This window comes from Camellia sinensis, chromosome 6 (genome assembly GCF_055761805.1).
Source record: "Camellia sinensis isolate YWXY chromosome 6, ASM5576180v1, whole genome shotgun sequence".
Taxonomy (NCBI): Eukaryota; Viridiplantae; Streptophyta; class Magnoliopsida; order Ericales; family Theaceae; genus Camellia; species Camellia sinensis.
This window is the reverse complement of record NC_138966.1, coordinates 158,158,265-158,175,273: the sequence shown is the minus strand read 5'-3', so window position 1 is coordinate 158,175,273 and position 17,009 is coordinate 158,158,265. Positions and strand designations below refer to the sequence as shown.

Genomic DNA, 17,009 nt, shown 5'->3' with positions numbered 1-17,009 from the left:
ACCGCATTTTTCTCATTTGTCCCTTATTTTTAATCGAAATAGTATGATTATTTCTAAGTTCTAACCAAACTCTTGATCAATTTTCAGAACTCTTTTTCAATGGCAACAAGCTTTCTCCACTACCATTTCAATAATAAAGCTAAATTCTTCAACCTTATTGAACAAAATCCCAAACCCCCTTGTTTTCTCCTAGAGTACTACAATAAAATGAATAACAATGTCCTACTGAAGCAATGTTTTGTATCATGCAGTTCAGATTATAGTGGATTTCAAAACTAAAATAGATAACAAATAACATAATGCTAAATTTTGCTTGTCTTTCGGTTCCATCCAGGGTAAGGAAAATAATGCTCCGAAAAACGGTTTCGTTGGGACATCCATAGATCCTACAGGTCAAAGAAATATTCAAGGTACATAATATGTGCACATAACATCTAATGTTTCACTTCCTTGCTCATGTTTCCCAAGGTAAAGTTGCTTAACAGCAATTCACATTTTACTTTGCCTTATTGTCGTCATATTTCCACTATACAATACACAGTAAAAATAAACAGATTTGGACATATCTTTTAAGCTTAAACTAAATCCATGGATCACGTTAGTAAATCACATGTCTTCATTGATATATTCAAAAAATTCCCAACAGTGAGGTATAACCGTATAACTATTAGAGAACTACCAACATTCTTCACAGTACAAAGTATTATTCTTCAATGGCAGAGAGTTAGAAAGAGATTATCTTTTGCAGAAAAATATTAGGTTAAAACTCATTCTCTAATATGTAATACATAAAGAGAGATGTAGCCACCCACAACTCTATCTCCCTAGGAGATAAGATTGTAAGTTATTCACCATTATCTCCAAGATAAGGTAGTTTAAAATTTAAATTGATAAGGTCACTTAATGAGTCGTGGATCATGCCACCATAGACGTCCAAACTCGGGTCCGAAACGCATCCCAATTTCTATTAAGTGTCAGAAAATTGAAAATGCTCAGACAGTTTTATTTTGTTTGCCATCCTTTTCCTAATTCCATTTATTTTGACAAAAAATATTTTCTTTCAAAACATATTTTTCATGAAAACTATTCTCCTATAATTGATAGCAACCTTAAACTTAATGTGCTAGTCGTTGTATTAATCATCATTACAACATAGAAGAGTTTTAGAAATAAAATATTTTAGTATTTAAAATTAAAAATTTTGTTGCAAAAAACATTTAAGAACCAATTTTTTATTGTTGTGAGGATAGTCGCTAAAAAGTCGTTCCGAAAAGTAAAAAATAAGGCTTTTAGCGACAAAATTTTAAAAATATCACTAATAAATAGACTTTTATGGACAAAATAATTTGGTCCCAAAATGATTTATTTTTTGAGACAAAAAATTTTGGGTCCAAAATGATAATAATTCATCACTAATGTCTAATTTTTATTACTAAAAACATAATAATAATACTTTTTGTAATAAAAATATTTAGTTCCTAAAATATAATTTTACCTTTAAATTTTGATTTCTAAATTTTTAATTTTTTTAGAGTGGATTGTGATGGTGGAATCGAGGTGGTGGTGGTGTGGTATTATTAGTTTGGTACAATTTTTGTCCGAAAATATATATTGGCTCTCAATAGTGAAAGGGTTTATTATACTTTTTCCTTTTAAATTATCCCGAATTATGTGTTTAGTCTCTAAACTATTCAATTCTTAAAATATATAAATCAAAATCTATTTAATTTTTAAATCAAACCTATCTAGTCACTTAAAGGATTATAAAAATAAAATATATGTCCATAAATATAATAGATTAGTTAAAGAAAAAATTAATGAAACATCCTTCTACAACTTTGTATAGTAGGAGAAGTCCAAGATATTTTTTTTATTAGCTAAAGCCTCACAACATTGAAAATTGAAATTTCTCCGAGTTAGGCAAAATTTCTCTGAGTCAAATTTTTTCTATAAAAATGTTGAGAGATTTTAATTACTATGAAAATATTGTATGTTATTTATCTTATAAAATCTTAATATCAAGGACCTTAAAAAAAAATTCCCTTAGTAAAAGACCCTATCTAGTTAAATTATTATTTAAAAAAAATCTTAAATTTTTATTCTGCTTTTGAGAATGTTTTATTTCGTTGTGTAAATTAGTATTAGAGTCTGGTTTTTTAATCTTGCCAATAAAATTGTATGAGTGTTAGATATACTGAATAAGTAGAATTAAATAATTTAAATAATAATACGTAGTTACAAAAAATAATAAAATAAAATAATATAATATATTAATTAAGTTATAAAAAGAACTTAGAGAAAAACTTCTAAAACAATCAATTATAAACAAAACCTGACTTATAATATTAAGGGGGTGTTTGGGAAGAAAAAAAATAGCCTAGTTTAGGCTAAAAATCATAAAAAGACAAAATAGACTAAAATAGCTAATAAGACAAAATATCACATCAAACCCATAATCATTTCACTTTTTCTCTCACAAACATCACATCCAACCACAAAAAAATCCAATCATCTTCCCAAACACAAAAATTTTAACCTACTAAAATAATTAAAAACTAAAATAGCTTACTAAAATAGCCATTTTCCAACGAGGCCTAAATAAAAACAAACACGTAATCATTGTAAAAGATAATTAAGAAAATACTATAGATAATTACCCTTACCCTTACCCTTTATAAACACTCACCATAAAAACTGACTCCAACTTTTCAAAGGCAAAATAAAAATTTAACTAGATATGGTCTTTTACAAATCTATAATACTTATGGACTTATATTTTATTTTTGTAACTTTTTCAAGGATTAAATTTGAATTAAATATTTTAGAGATTAAATAGATTTTGATTTATATATATTTTAAGGATTCAGTAGGCTCAATTGATAGTTCAGGAACTAAATAGATAGTTTCGCGATAGTTTAGGAATATAAAATGTAATAAATCTATAGTGAAAAATATTTTTATTTAAATAAAATTATTTTTTTTATTGACCATAAAAAATAATTTCTGCTATATTTTTGTTTTCCATCATATTAAACATAAAAAAAAAAATATGAAAAAGTGTATCCTAAAAAAAAGGATACATATGTTGGAAATGGTTGGGTGCAATTTGTTGACTATTTATCTTAACGTAGAAAAAACGAAAAAGTGTACTCTAAAAAGAAAGATAAATTATAAATATACTTTCTAAAATTTATTTAAAATAGGGGCATTTACATACAAGTTTTATTTTGTAAATTTATAATCCATTAAGTTCTAGATAAAATTATTTACTCTTTCACGTATCATTAATTTTTAATAGACCAATTTATCCTTCCAAGACCTCCATCTGCCAAACAATTGATGTCTTCATCCTCTCTCTCTTACTTCTACACCCACTCCCCCACAACAACCACCAAACAAACACACTCTCTCTCTCTCTCTCTCTTTCTCTCTCTCTCTCTCGTCCATCTCATAGACAAAGAACAGAGCATCGAGCTCGCTTGTGGCGAGCTCACAATCATTCGTCTCTTGCAAGGCAGAAACGTCGTCGCAGTGGAGAGCGATAGTAAGACCGAGGAGGCAGTGAGGAGAGAGAGACAAAGGGTGCCGAGAGCCATTGTTGAAATTGTCAAGTGATGAAGTTGTGTTTTTTGGGTTGCAGTTTGAGGTTTGGGTTTATTAATTTCGGTTGATCTGAGCTGGAGATATATGTGGCCTCAAAATTTGATAAAGGCCTATTTTGAAAAAAAAAAAAAGTTAGTTTATTTGTTTGTTGATTTATTTGAATCATCAGTGTGTTTAGTTTTATAATTTTAAAATTGAGAATATTATCAGTTTAAAATTGAAAAAAATGATAATATTCTCAATTTTAATACTGAAAAAAATTGAAAATTTTCTCAATTTTACTAGATACTTTCATTACAACAAACTGCACATTTGGTGATTAAAATTAGCGACCAAAGCAATTTTAGTTGCCAAAAACAGTGTATTGGGCGACCAAAAATCAATTTTAGTCGGCATTCATTTCATATTTTTAGCTACTAAATTCTTTTAGTCGCCATATAGTGTTATTGGCGACTAAAGTTGTTTTTAGTCGCTGTTTTAAACCATTTACGCTACTAAAACTTAATTTAGTCGCCATATGATAACATTTTGCGACAAAAACTTTTTGTCGCCAAAAATTGGGAGTATTTTTGATTAATTTTTGGCGACCACAACTAAATTAGGCGTTGTATATTAAACATTGCCGACGACCATTTCAATTTAGTAGCCAAAATATGGTTCTTTTGGTGACCAATTTTAGTTGCTATTAACCATATTTGGCAACAAATAATGATTTAGTCGCTAAAGCTTCCAAAATTTTTTAGAGGGAAACTCATTAATATTGGCGTCTATATTTAACAAAGAATTATTTTTCTTCTGTTTCACACACACCATACAGAGCGCTCCATACCAAAGCTCAACGCTGCTGACCATCGTCGATCATCACCATCGCCGGCCACCGGCGCTCGCCACCACGACCACTACAAATCGACCCCACTACTGATTACAGGTATTTCTCTTTCATCTCTCTCCCTCTCTGTCGATCTGTGTCTGTCTGTTTGTATCTCTTTCTCGCTGTCTCTCCCATCCCCGTGGCTCACGATTTATGTAGGGTTTTTAAATGTTTGTTTTCTTTCATTTTCTGTCGATTTCGTAATCAACATTTTTAGGGCTTTTCTGATTTCGTGAATGGGTGGTTGAAATTTCGGATTGTGGATTTCTGATTCTCGATTTTGGATTGTTGAGCTATATGACCAAATGTGCCTCTGTTTATTGTTGGGAAATTGAATGCTGTGATGATTCTCGATTTTGGATTTCTGATTCTCGATTTCTGATTCCCTCAGATTAGTCGGTTCAATCAATGCTAGCTTTTTCTGATTTCTCAATTTTTTTCATGATTAAAGTTGAGAATATTATAAACTGAGAATGTTCTTAATTTCAAAATAGAGAATAATTTCAGTTTATAATTATCAAAACTAAAAAACTTTTCAATTTTTTTTCTGAAAATATTGTCAGTTTTAAGAAATTTTTCAATTTTTTTCATGATTAAAAATGAGAATATTATAAATTGAGAATATTCAAATTGAAAACAAGAGAAGATGAGAGAGAAAGCTAGAGAGAGCAAGCCAATGATTTTGATCAATTCAAGGGACAGGGTTGTCACACAGAGAGAGAGAGAGAGAGAGAGAGAGAGAGAGAGAGAGAGAGAGAGAGCGAAAGAGAGTTAGGAAGAGAGAAATTGAAGCATCTCGTGAAGGAGATTTTGTGGGCTGTAACGGGGTGATTCAAGAAAACAAAACTAAAAGGTACAGAGAGAGGAAGCAAACAAGGATTTGATGTTCCATTAGTGGAAAAAGTAGTGCATTCTTGAACATGAAATCAACCTCGATGATTTCTTCGTTAGAATGAACAGGAAATGGAAGGTGAACTTCAATGACGGAGCCACCGGCGCGAGTAACGTAGGCATAACTGAGAAATCCTTTGAGATCCTTCGAAATTGTATCTTCATCCACTTCCCATAATTGATTTGATTTTGTTTTTAGTAAATAATATCAATGTTGTTATATATATATATATATATAACTGTTTGGGTTGAAGGGTAAAAATGTCTTCTTATTTATAAATAGGACATATTGGTTCAAAAACTTTCAGATAGGACCTAAGTTACTACCAGATATGTAGATAGGACTTTTAGGTAATTAATCCTTTAAAATATGTTGTTTATATAGTTTTGAAAATTATAAACACTCATTTGTTAGATTTTTTTATTTAACAGACAAAAATAAAATTCTTAACTACTATCATATATATCAATAAAATTACTTGAATTATTGATTAAAAAATATTTTTGATATCATTAAAAATTACTAATTGACTTGATCAATTTTTAATAAAAGAGGTCATCTATCTATCTATCTATCTATCTATACTATATATTAAGCAAAAAGGGATTTTTAACCCCAAATCTTGTGGGAGCTCCAATCTCCCAATCTAAATTTTTTGATTTTTTGATTTAAAAAAAAAAAGAAAAATTTTAGCATTTATTAACTTCTCCCAACTCCCAAGTCTTACCATCATAATAACACTTTAATGCATTAAAAACAAGCATACAAAAAATTCTTTGAAATGCAACACATATGAATTCCTTGAAAAGTCCCAACACATATGATTATTATTCCTTATAATAACACTTTAATGCATTAAGAACAAGCATAAAAAAATTTTCTTAAAAAGTCCAGCACATATGATTATTATCAAAATATTAAACTTTAATATAATATAAAAAGGAAAAAAAGAAGACATTTAAAAAAAATATATTTAAAAATCACAATTCACATATATAGATAATTGTAAATACAATCCGTGCATAGCACGGGTGATATGCTAGTATATATATTAAGGAAAATGGGGTTTCTAAACCCTAAGTCTTTGTAGGAGTTCCAATATCTCAATCTAAATTTCCTGATTTTTTGATTTTAAAAAAAAAACTTTAACATTTATTAACTTCTCCTAACTCCTAAGCATTATTCTCATAATAATACTTTAATGCATTAAGAATAAGTATAAAAAAAATTCTTTGAAAAGTCCAACACATATGATTATTATCCCTCATAATAACACTTTAATGCATTAAGAACAAGCATAAATTCTAACCCCCAAGTCTTGTGGGAGCTCCAATATCTCAATCTAAATTTCCTGATTTTTTTATTTTAAAAAAAAAAACCTTAGCATTTATTAACTTCTCCCAACTCCCAAACATTATCCTCATAATAATACTTTAATGCATTAAGAATAAGCATAAAAAAAATTCTTTGAAAAGTCTAACAAATATGAATTCCTTAAAAAGTCCAACACATATGATTATTATTCCTCATAATAACACTTTAATGCATTAAGAACAAGCATAAAAAAAATTCCTTGAAAAGTCTAACACAAATGAATTCCTTGAAAAGTCCAACACATATGATTATTATCAAAATATTAAACTTTGATATAATATAAAAAAGAAAAAGAAAAAAAGAAGACATTTAAAAATTGCAATTCACATATATAGAAATAATTGTAAACGCAATGGTGCACGGGTGAAATACTAGTTTATTATGTAATTAGAAACTTGAAGGAATGAGATGTATTTTCTAAAATCATGAGAGATAATCTGCATTTTAGATAAACCTTGGGGAGGGGGGGGGGGGGGTGTACTTATAATTTACTAAAAAAAATACATGTGTTTTAACTGGGTGGGAGCAGTTTGTTGACTATTTATCTCATTAATTTTCAACATTTTCTTAAGAAACTATTCATAACTACTTTTGGGAAGAAAACTCCCGTTGCTTTACCATTTTAATTCGATAACGGGATTCAGCTGATAGCAGAAGAGCCGATCGACCAATCACCCTCATCCTGTTCAACCTCCTTAACAAAAACCTTTCTACTCTCAAATTTATCTCTTATTTATTCAATCTCTATATTTCAAACAAAAAATGTTTGGGACCCCATTTTTTGAGGATTGCATGACCCCTAATTTGATCTTAGCCCTTGATATGTGTGTAGGGTCCATTCATGTATGTGTGGGCCCCACACTATGAGTGATTGGGATGAGAGTAAGAGTTGTGGGGGTCATGTATGTGTAGGGGTCTCTATCATAATTAATTTCTTTTGATCAACGAAGAAAATTTCATTAAAAAACATAAAATAAAAGGTACAGAAAGATGACATCATGGAGAGAGATTCGAGAAAGTATAAACTAACCCTACTACTGCTACTGGTAACCATCTAACTAACCACTCAGCTTCACAATTTTTTAAATTAAAAAAAAAAAAAAGAAGAGTAACAGAAATAAAAAAGTTAAGAAGAAACTTAACTCCAACACACCAAACCCAAAACCCCCTTTCACACCAAACCACACCCCACTAACAAAGATAAAAACAACACTTCCCCAAACAAGCCAAACACCAACCACTGCTTACCAACACAACCCATGAACCCTCTAATAAAATATTCCCCTTTCAAACCAAACACAACACAATACACACCCAGGACAAAACATCATCCCCCACTTTCTATCACAACCCGAACTCCATCTAAAAATTATTTACTTGCACCTGACTAGCTAACTCTCTCTCTAACTCCAACTCTATTAATATTTCTTTCTGATTTTGTGACAACCCCGCCACGTATAATATTTTATATTTGGTTAATTAAGGAGATTTGGGATTTTAATTAGTCGTTATCCTAATTTAGTTTGGGATTTATGATAATTGTGAAATCTGATTCGTATATGATTCTTTTAAAGATTTATTTTGCAATTAGAAATTAAGGGTCCAAATGGCTTAAGGACGTGAAATTAAGAAGATGAATCAATTTAATTTTTAATTACGGACCCATTTGGGAGTTTAATTAAATATTCGATTCAGTTTAGTAGAATTGAGATTCGATTAATTAGGTCTGAATTGGAGTTAATTAGGTTAATTAAATTATGAGGATTGAGAATTGTGATTATCACGAATTAAATTTATTTATGGGGTGTTCAATTTGAATATGTAATTTATTGACGGAAATTTGGAGTCTGATTAGAAATTGAAGGCCTAAATGGTTTGAGAAATCAAAATTGATGATGACAATAAGTTTAATTTAATATTTGGAGCCTTTTGGGAGTTTGATTAAAAAAAAAAAAAAAAATCTTATTCAGATTAATAAATTTAAATATTATTAATTGGGCTCTAAAGGAAGTCAGACTAGACTAATTAAATTAAGTGGGATTTGGGATTAGTCATGATTGATTTAATTATGTGTTAATCAAGATTTATTAAGACTAAGTGTTGCTTAGTTAAATTAATTTTGATCATACAGTAAATTGTAGAATAATCTAGAATTGGGTGTGTTTGTGGGTGTGTGTGTTGAGAAAATCTGGATGTGAAAAGAAGGCTGTGTGTGTGTTTATTCATTGTTTATACGTTGTATTAGATAGAGCCCATTGAATTCATTCTTTGACATTCAGGAAGAGAGCTTGAGCCGTAAAGAGAGAGAGAGAGAGAGAGAGAGAGAGAGAAGGAGAGAGAGAGAAGGAAGGAACTCAAGGCTTGAGAATTGAAGGAAGAACAAAGGAGAAGAGGGTTTTGTGGGATACCAAGAGTCAAGCAAAAAAATTGTGGAAAAATCATCATAAGGTAAGAAATTTCATCTTTTTTTTAGTATAGTTAAAATAATCTAGACATAAATTGATTCAAGATGGATTTTTAGAGGATTAAAAATGAAGATTTGAAGATTAATTTTTTAAATTGGGTTTTACATATTTTGAGTTAAAGATGATGAAATTTTTCTATTTTAGATCTATTATGATTTGGGTTTGATTGTTGAGTTTTATACTCTCAATCAGTTTCTATGAGTGTTCTACATGTAGAAAAATGATCAATTTGATGGTTGTTTTGGAGATTAAGATTTGGGTTAATCTAGGGTTTGAATGTGATGTAAAAATTGGAGATTTTGGTGTTAGGAAATTTATATGCTAAAATTGACTTGATAAATGGTAGATTGGGTATCTCTATGTTCTATGGAGGAATTTTATAAATGATTGAAGTGGTTTTACTTAAGTTGTTGAGTTTATGAAAATGTTGATTTTTGACTTTTGTAGTTAATTGATGGTGGTATTGTGCATATAAATTGATTGGATATTTAAAAAGTTTATTAACTCAAAAAAATGTACAAAGGATGGGTGTTGTGGAGATTGGATAAGAAGTTTGTTTGGGTGACTTGAAGTTGGAGGAGTTCTTTAGCTTGTCATTCCGTAGCATGTCTTATTTAGGATAAATTTTGTAGATGTTGTAATTTTCATTGAAAGCTTTTCCTTAATTTTAGATCCTATTTACCAATTGTTAGGATTGGAGGGAGGCGTCTCTACACCTCTTGGGAATTAATTCGTAGAGTTTCAATCTATGCTTTTGCTAATTTGGAGGTGAGTATACTTACCATGGAAATTACCCTACCTCTATCTTTATTACAAAGTTTGAAAATAATTTTTGAATTAAAGGAAATGAATGATACATTTCATCATGATATATGTATAAAAAGAAAATCTATAAATTTATTAAGGCCAAGGGTTGAGTTTTAATAAAGATATGATTTCATTTGTATAATGAAGCATTAATTTTTTTTTTATGAGAATTTATTTAAGTTGAGTCTTTCAAATTTCATGATGATGATGATTGAATGACAGTGAAATGTTATGTGAGAGTATTTATTTTATTGATCATATAACCGAATATAGCCTTTGGGGCCACAAGGGCCAAAATGCTTTGGGGTCCTGGGGACCGAAATGTTTTAAGGACCATAAGGGTCGTTGTATGTATAAGGGGTCCCGGGGACCGAAACATTGAAACGAGAATTGAAGTGCTACGATGACATGAGCTATGTTCCTATGGTTATGTTTTGGGTAACGGTACCGTCACCACCTAAGTCGCGAGGTAACGCGACCCTAAGGCTATGTAGTAGATTGTATGATGGACAGGAAATCTTAATGTATTGAAAAGTTATATTTTTGTTTACTTTTATTATCCAAATGTATTTTTTTTTCTGCCTTATGAGATTACTTGGAAAAATCTTGATAACGTTTTATGAAAATTGTATTTCATCATTTTTATTTTTATTTTGTATAAATTTAAGTCCAATTAAGCTCTTATGTTTAGTATCTTTATTTTGAACCCTATTGGTAGGAGCAAGTTTTATAACTCCATGGTATTGGTATACTCATTGGGCCTTAGCTCATTCTTTTAAATAATTTTTTTTTTTCAGATTCATAGACTTTTGTGTGGCCCTCCTCAACTTGGAAGACTAGAATTTTTTTGAAGGATCACAAGTGGACATCTTGTGGTTGAGGTTTTGCTTAGGGTCATTCTAGGATGTAAGCTTACCCTTTTTTTTATGAAGGAGGTTGATTATAAATATTGCTTATGAAGTTGGATGTATTGATGGATTCGTGATTAGTATGTATTATATTTTTTTTGGGAGGAAATGCGTGGGAACTATCTTGTAGCATGATAACACTTTTTTTGTCTTTGAATAGATCATCTCATATATGTTAGGCAATTGAAAGGTCTTATGCACTTTTGGTGATGTGGTGATGTGATGTAAGAATTATACAGGAATTGTGGTGTAAAGGTGCTATAGCGTTTGAGGTGCACCCTCTTGGCAGGGTTTTACCTTGCCAAGATTGGGTTGTTACATTTTTGGTATCAGAGCACGAGTTAATATCTCACACACGAGTCCATTGAGCGTTAGAATGTCTAGAATGGAATTAAGTTGCATGCATCTAATAAGTAAGTGATAAGTTGTGCACTTGGGAATATATGTGTTTTTGTAATAGATTTAAGTATTAAAACCAAGAATTAAGAGTTGTAGGGTATTTTGTTGCTTATAAGAGGACCGAAATGTGTTTGTTTAATATGTGTGGTATTGAGGCTAAGAGCCAAGAACTATTGAGGAACTTTTTCACATTATAAGTAAATATTAGTGAGTACAAGTATAATGATCTGCGAGAATGTAGTATTATAAGAACTAAAGGTTATTTTGGAATTTCGATGATTAAGAAGGACTGGGATATGTGTGTTCAACAAGTTTAGTGTTGAAGATAAGAGTTATTGTGAAATTTTCTTTTTATGCTATAAGGGAAATATAATTTTTGATCATAGCACATTGGTGAGTACATGCATATTGATTCATGTGAACACAGTGTTAAACAGAATTAAAAGTTTTTGATGGAAGTTAGGAAGGCTATGTGGTTAAATGTAAAATTAGACTATGAGAACATTTTAGGAAGTTAAAGTATTTGATGATTAATGAAGTGTGTCGAACTATGGTGATTGAGAGTTAGAAAACTATTTGATATGAAGATGATATGCTATTTTGGTGAAGGACCTACTATATGAACCATGGAAGTTCATACTTATGTTGATGACCTTGAAAGTCCGATTAGAATCACGTTCGGCCAACATAGTTTCGAATCGGAAATTCTTGATCAACTTCATGGGAATGAATAGGTTGCCCTACCAATCTCTTTGCAAAAAAAAGAATTGTTTAATTATGGTTGAATTTGTGATGTATGATTTAGGTTATCTAATATTACCCCGAATGCTATCTATCTTATCTTGTGACTCTAAGAAAAGATAATGAGAAGAAAGAACGAAATGGAAGTTGAGTCTATGTTAGAGCAATTGGGCAAAATAGAGGAAGTGTTAAGAAATATAATGAAAGCTAGGAAATAATGCTATGGGAAACTGCAAGATTATAAGAAAAGTAAAGTGTTAAGACAAAGAAGGAATTACATAATATGTTTGAGAAGCAGAGTATTAAGTGTTAAGCAAAGTTTGGAGTGGTAAGAAATTTTAAGCAAGATATAAGTTCATTCCCCAAATGTTCGATTTGTTGCAAATATTATAACGGGGTATATCATCGAATTTTAAGAGCATACTACAAATATGGAGAGATAGAACAACTAACGAAGGATTATTTAGGAGTAATAAAATTTTAAGGAGATTTCAAGTCAGCCAGTCAGTTTAAAGATTAGTTTCTAACCCAATTGCTAAGTAAAGGAGTACTTTAAGCATGTGTATAGAATTTTGAGTTGTTATGTCATATATGTTTTGGGATATGTGAATCTTTCCTACCTAATGTTTGGCAGACATAAGATACATTTACTTGGATTTTGGAAATCCATCTGAAAATGCTAAGAATATTAGAGTATGACCAAGACTTAGATTTATTGTGAAGAAGCCTGTATCTAGTACTACTACTTAGAAGAGTTATTGCGAAATGAAAAGCAAGAAAATATTTTTGCCGAAGTTATAAATGCATATTTCTTAAGAACCTCTTAGGACAAAGAATTTGAATTGACTAACTTGCAAAGGATTGAGAAAGACAAAATTTGGTTTCAAAATACTTTGATGATAGCTTTGATGCTACTTGATGGTTGAAGTAAGTTATATATGCATACAAGAGAATTGGAAAATTTAGAATTTATTTGACTAGGCATTTGGAACCCAATATGAGATTGTTAAGACAATTAGAATAAGATTGTTATTTCGGGTACCTCAACTAATTGTGAGTAAAGTGTCCACACGTTAATTGATTCAAGACCCATCCATTCATTTGAAGCTAATTGTTATAAGATGAATGTATCATTGGAAATATTATTATATAATAATAAATAACTAAATAAAAAAATGTTTTTTTTCGTTAGTTAGAGAATTATATTACTTGGGAACTTGTACTATGATTATGGTTCGATATGGACCCTAGAATGTAACGTTTTGAGTGAATGGATTTTCTATCTCTCAAGTGGATGTGATCATACACCTAAGCGAGTCGTCTTTGACTTTTGAGATTAAACAGTTATTTTGTGGAATCAATGGAGTAAAACCCAGCCTATTTGATTTGTCAATAAGGCCATTGTGGTCCGAGTATTTGTGGACCCAAAAAAAAAAAAAAAAAAATTTAAATTTGTCATTAAGGCTGTGTTAAATACTTAGTCTATTTTGGAGACTTCATATGAGATGTCAATAATGGAGTATTTTGATTTATTTGAAGTTAAGTTGGATCACGAATATCATTTGTGATTGATCCTCAATGAATTGGAGACGTGTGGATTATTTGGCGATATGTGAATTATTGGAGACATGTGAATGGATGAGTAGAAGTATATGAATTAAGTGATTGACGAGAATAGTACATTGTGATTAATATGTTTCATGGTTTAATGTTATGAGGTTGATTTCAAGGTCCAGTACATATTATTGATTACTGAATGACCTTTGATGACAATATAGATTATGATGAATCACCAATTTGGGTTATTAACCAACAAATAAATGAGAATGAGTCGAACTCCTGTGATGAGAAAATCGAATGGTAAGAAAGTTACTTCGAAAGGAGGAATGAAATGAAGCAAAGCTATTTGATTCGTTTTCAAGTACAAGTGACTTAAGTTTGGAGGACCAAACTTTCTAAGGGGGAGAGATTGTGACAACCCCGCCACGTATAATATTTTATATTTGGTTAATTAAGGAGATTTGGGATTTTAATTAGTCGTTATCCTAATTTAGTTTGGGATTTATGATAATTGTGAAATCTGATTCGTATATGATTCTTTTAAAGATTTATTTTGCAATTAGAAATTAAGGGTCCAAATGGCTTAAGGACGTGAAATTAAGAAGATGAATCAATTTAATTTTTAATTACGGACCCATTTGGGAGTTTAATTAAATATTCGATTCAGTTTAGTAGAATTGAGATTCGATTAATTAGGTCTGAATTGGAGTTAATTAGGTTAATTAAATTATGAGGATTGAGAATTGTGATTATCACGAATTAAATTTATTTATGGGGTGTTCAATTTGAATATGTAATTTATTGACGAAAATTTGGAGTCTGATTAGAAATTGAAGGCCTAAATGGTTTGAGAAATCAAAATTGATGATGACAATAAGTTTAATTTAATATTTGGAGCCTTTTGGGAGTTTGATTAAAAAAAAAAAAAAAATCTTATTCAGATTAATAAATTTAAATATTATTAATTGGGCTCTAAAGGAAGTCAGATTAGACTAATTAAATTAAGTGGGATTTGGGATTAGTCATGATTGATTTAATTATGTGTTAATCAAGATTTATTAAGACTAAGTGTTGCTTAGTTAAATTAATTTTGATCATACAGTAAATTGTAGAATAATCTAGAATTGGGTGTGTTTGTGGGTGTGTGTGTTGAGAAAATCTGGATGTGAAAAGAAGGCTGTGTGTGTGTTTATTCATTGTTTATACGTTGTATTAGATAGAGCCCATTGAATTCATTCTTTGACATTCAGGAAGAGAGCTTGAGCCGTAAAGAGAGAGAGAGAGAGAGAGAGAGAGAGAGAGAGAAGGAGAGAGAGAGAAGGAAGGAACTCAAGGCTTGAGAATTGAAGGAAGAACAAAGGAGAAGAGGGTTTTGTGGGATACCAAGAGTCAAGCAAAAAAATTGTGGAAAAATCATCATAAGGTAAGAAATTTCATCTTTTTTTTAGTATAGTTAAAATAATCTAGACATAAATTGATTCAAGATGGATTTTTAGAGGATTAAAAATGAAGATTTGAAGATTAATTTTTTAAATTGGGTTTTACATATTTTGAGTTAAAGATGATGAAATTTTTCTATTTTAGATCTATTATGATTTGGGTTTGATTGTTGAGTTTTATACTCTCAATCAGTTTCTATGAGTGTTCTACATGTAGAAAAATGATCAATTTGATGGTTGTTTTGGAGATTAAGATTTGGGTTAATCTAGGGTTTGAATGTGATGTAAAAATTGGAGATTTTGGTGTTAGGAAATTTATATGCTAAAATTGACTTGATAAATGGTAGATTGGGTATCTCTATGTTCTATGGAGGAATTTTATAAATGATTGAAGTGGTTTTACTTAAGTTGTTGAGTTTATGAAAATGTTGATTTTTGACTTTTGTAGTTAATTGATGGTGGTATTGTGCATATAAATTGATTGGATATTTAAAAAGTTTATTAACTCAAAAAAATGTACAAAGGATGGGTGTTGTGGAGATTGGATAAGAAGTTTGTTTGGGTGACTTGAAGTTGGAGGAGTTCTTTAGCTTGTCATTCCGTAGCATGTCTTATTTAGGATAAATTTTGTAGATGTTGTAATTTTCATTGAAAGCTTTTCCTTAATTTTAGATCCTATTTACCAATTGTTAGGATTGGAGGGAGGCGTCTCTACACCTCTTGGGAATTAATTCGTAGAGTTTCAATCTATGCTTTTGCTAATTTGGAGGTGAGTATACTTACCATGGAAATTACCCTACCTCTATCTTTATTACAAAGTTTGAAAATAATTTTTGAATTAAAGGAAATGAATGATACATTTCATCATGATATATGTATAAAAAGAAAATCTATAAATTATTGAGGCCAAGGGTTGAGTTTTAATAAAGATATGATTTCATTTGTATAATGAAGCATTAATTTTTTTTTATGAGAATTTATTTAAGTTGAGTCTTTCAAATTTCATGATGATGATGATTGAATGACAGTGAAATGTTATGTGAGAGTATTTATTTTATTGATCATATAACCGAATATAGCCTTTGGGGCCACAAGGGCCAAAATGCTTTGGGGTCCTGGGGACCGAAATGTTTTAAGGACCATAAGGGTCGTTGTATGTATAAGGGGTCCCGGGGACCGAAACATTGAAACGAGAATTGAAGTGCTACGATGACATGAGCTATGTTCCTATGGTTATGTTTTGGGTAACGGTACCGTCACCACCTAAGTCGCGAGGTAACGCGACCCTAAGGCTATGTAGTAGATTGTATGATGGACAGGAAATCTTAATGTATTGAAAAGTTATATTTTTGTTTACTTTTATTATCCAAATGTATTTTTTTTCTGCCTTATGAGATTACTTGGAAAAATCTTGATAACGTTTTATGAAAATTGTATTTCATCATTTTTATTTTTATTTTGTATAAATTTAAGTCCAATTAAGCTCTTATGTTTAGTATCTTTATTTTGAACCCTATTGGTAGGAGCAAGTTTTATAACTCCATGGTATTGGTATACTCATTGGGCCTTAGCTCATTCTTTTAAATAATTTTTTTTTTCAGATTCATAGACTTTTGTGTGGCTCTCCTCAACTTGGAAGACTAGAATTTTTTTGAAGGATCACAAGTGGGCATCTTGTGGTTGAGGTTTTGCTTAGGGTCATTCTAGGATGTAAGCTTACCCTTTTTTTTATGAAGGAGGTTGATTATAAATATTGCTTATGAAGTTGGATGTATTGATGGATTCGTGATTAGTATGTATTATATTTTTTTTGGGAGGAAATGCGTGGGAACTATCTTGTAGCATGATAACACTTTTTTTGTCTTTGAATAGATCATCTCATATATGTTAGGCAATTGAAAGGTCTTATGCACTTTTGGTGATGTGGTGATGTGATGTAAGAATTATACA

The 17,009-nt window shown here is 30.3% G+C and overlaps 3 long non-coding RNA genes across 3 annotated transcripts in view; all 3 read left to right on the top strand.

Moving 5' to 3' along the window:
- Window positions 1-282: 282 nt before the first annotated feature.
- The window catches only part of LOC145792439 (uncharacterized), a 111,236-nt gene continuing 94,509 nt past the window's right edge, over window positions 283-17,009 (top strand). The window contains exon 1 of the long non-coding RNA XR_014331841.1: window positions 283-410. This is a non-coding gene — a long non-coding RNA (uncharacterized LOC145792439). The remainder of the gene's footprint in view (window positions 411-17,009) is intronic.
- On the top strand, window positions 8,740-11,293 carry LOC114288879 (uncharacterized). The gene is made up of 3 exons (XR_014333386.1): window positions 8,740-9,188; window positions 9,898-9,973; window positions 10,810-11,293. It is a non-coding gene; the product is annotated as an uncharacterized LOC114288879 (long non-coding RNA).
- On the top strand, window positions 14,855-16,954 carry LOC145792985 (uncharacterized). Its single transcript, XR_014333385.1, has 3 exons — window positions 14,855-15,043; window positions 15,753-15,828; window positions 16,661-16,954. It is a non-coding gene; the product is annotated as an uncharacterized LOC145792985 (long non-coding RNA).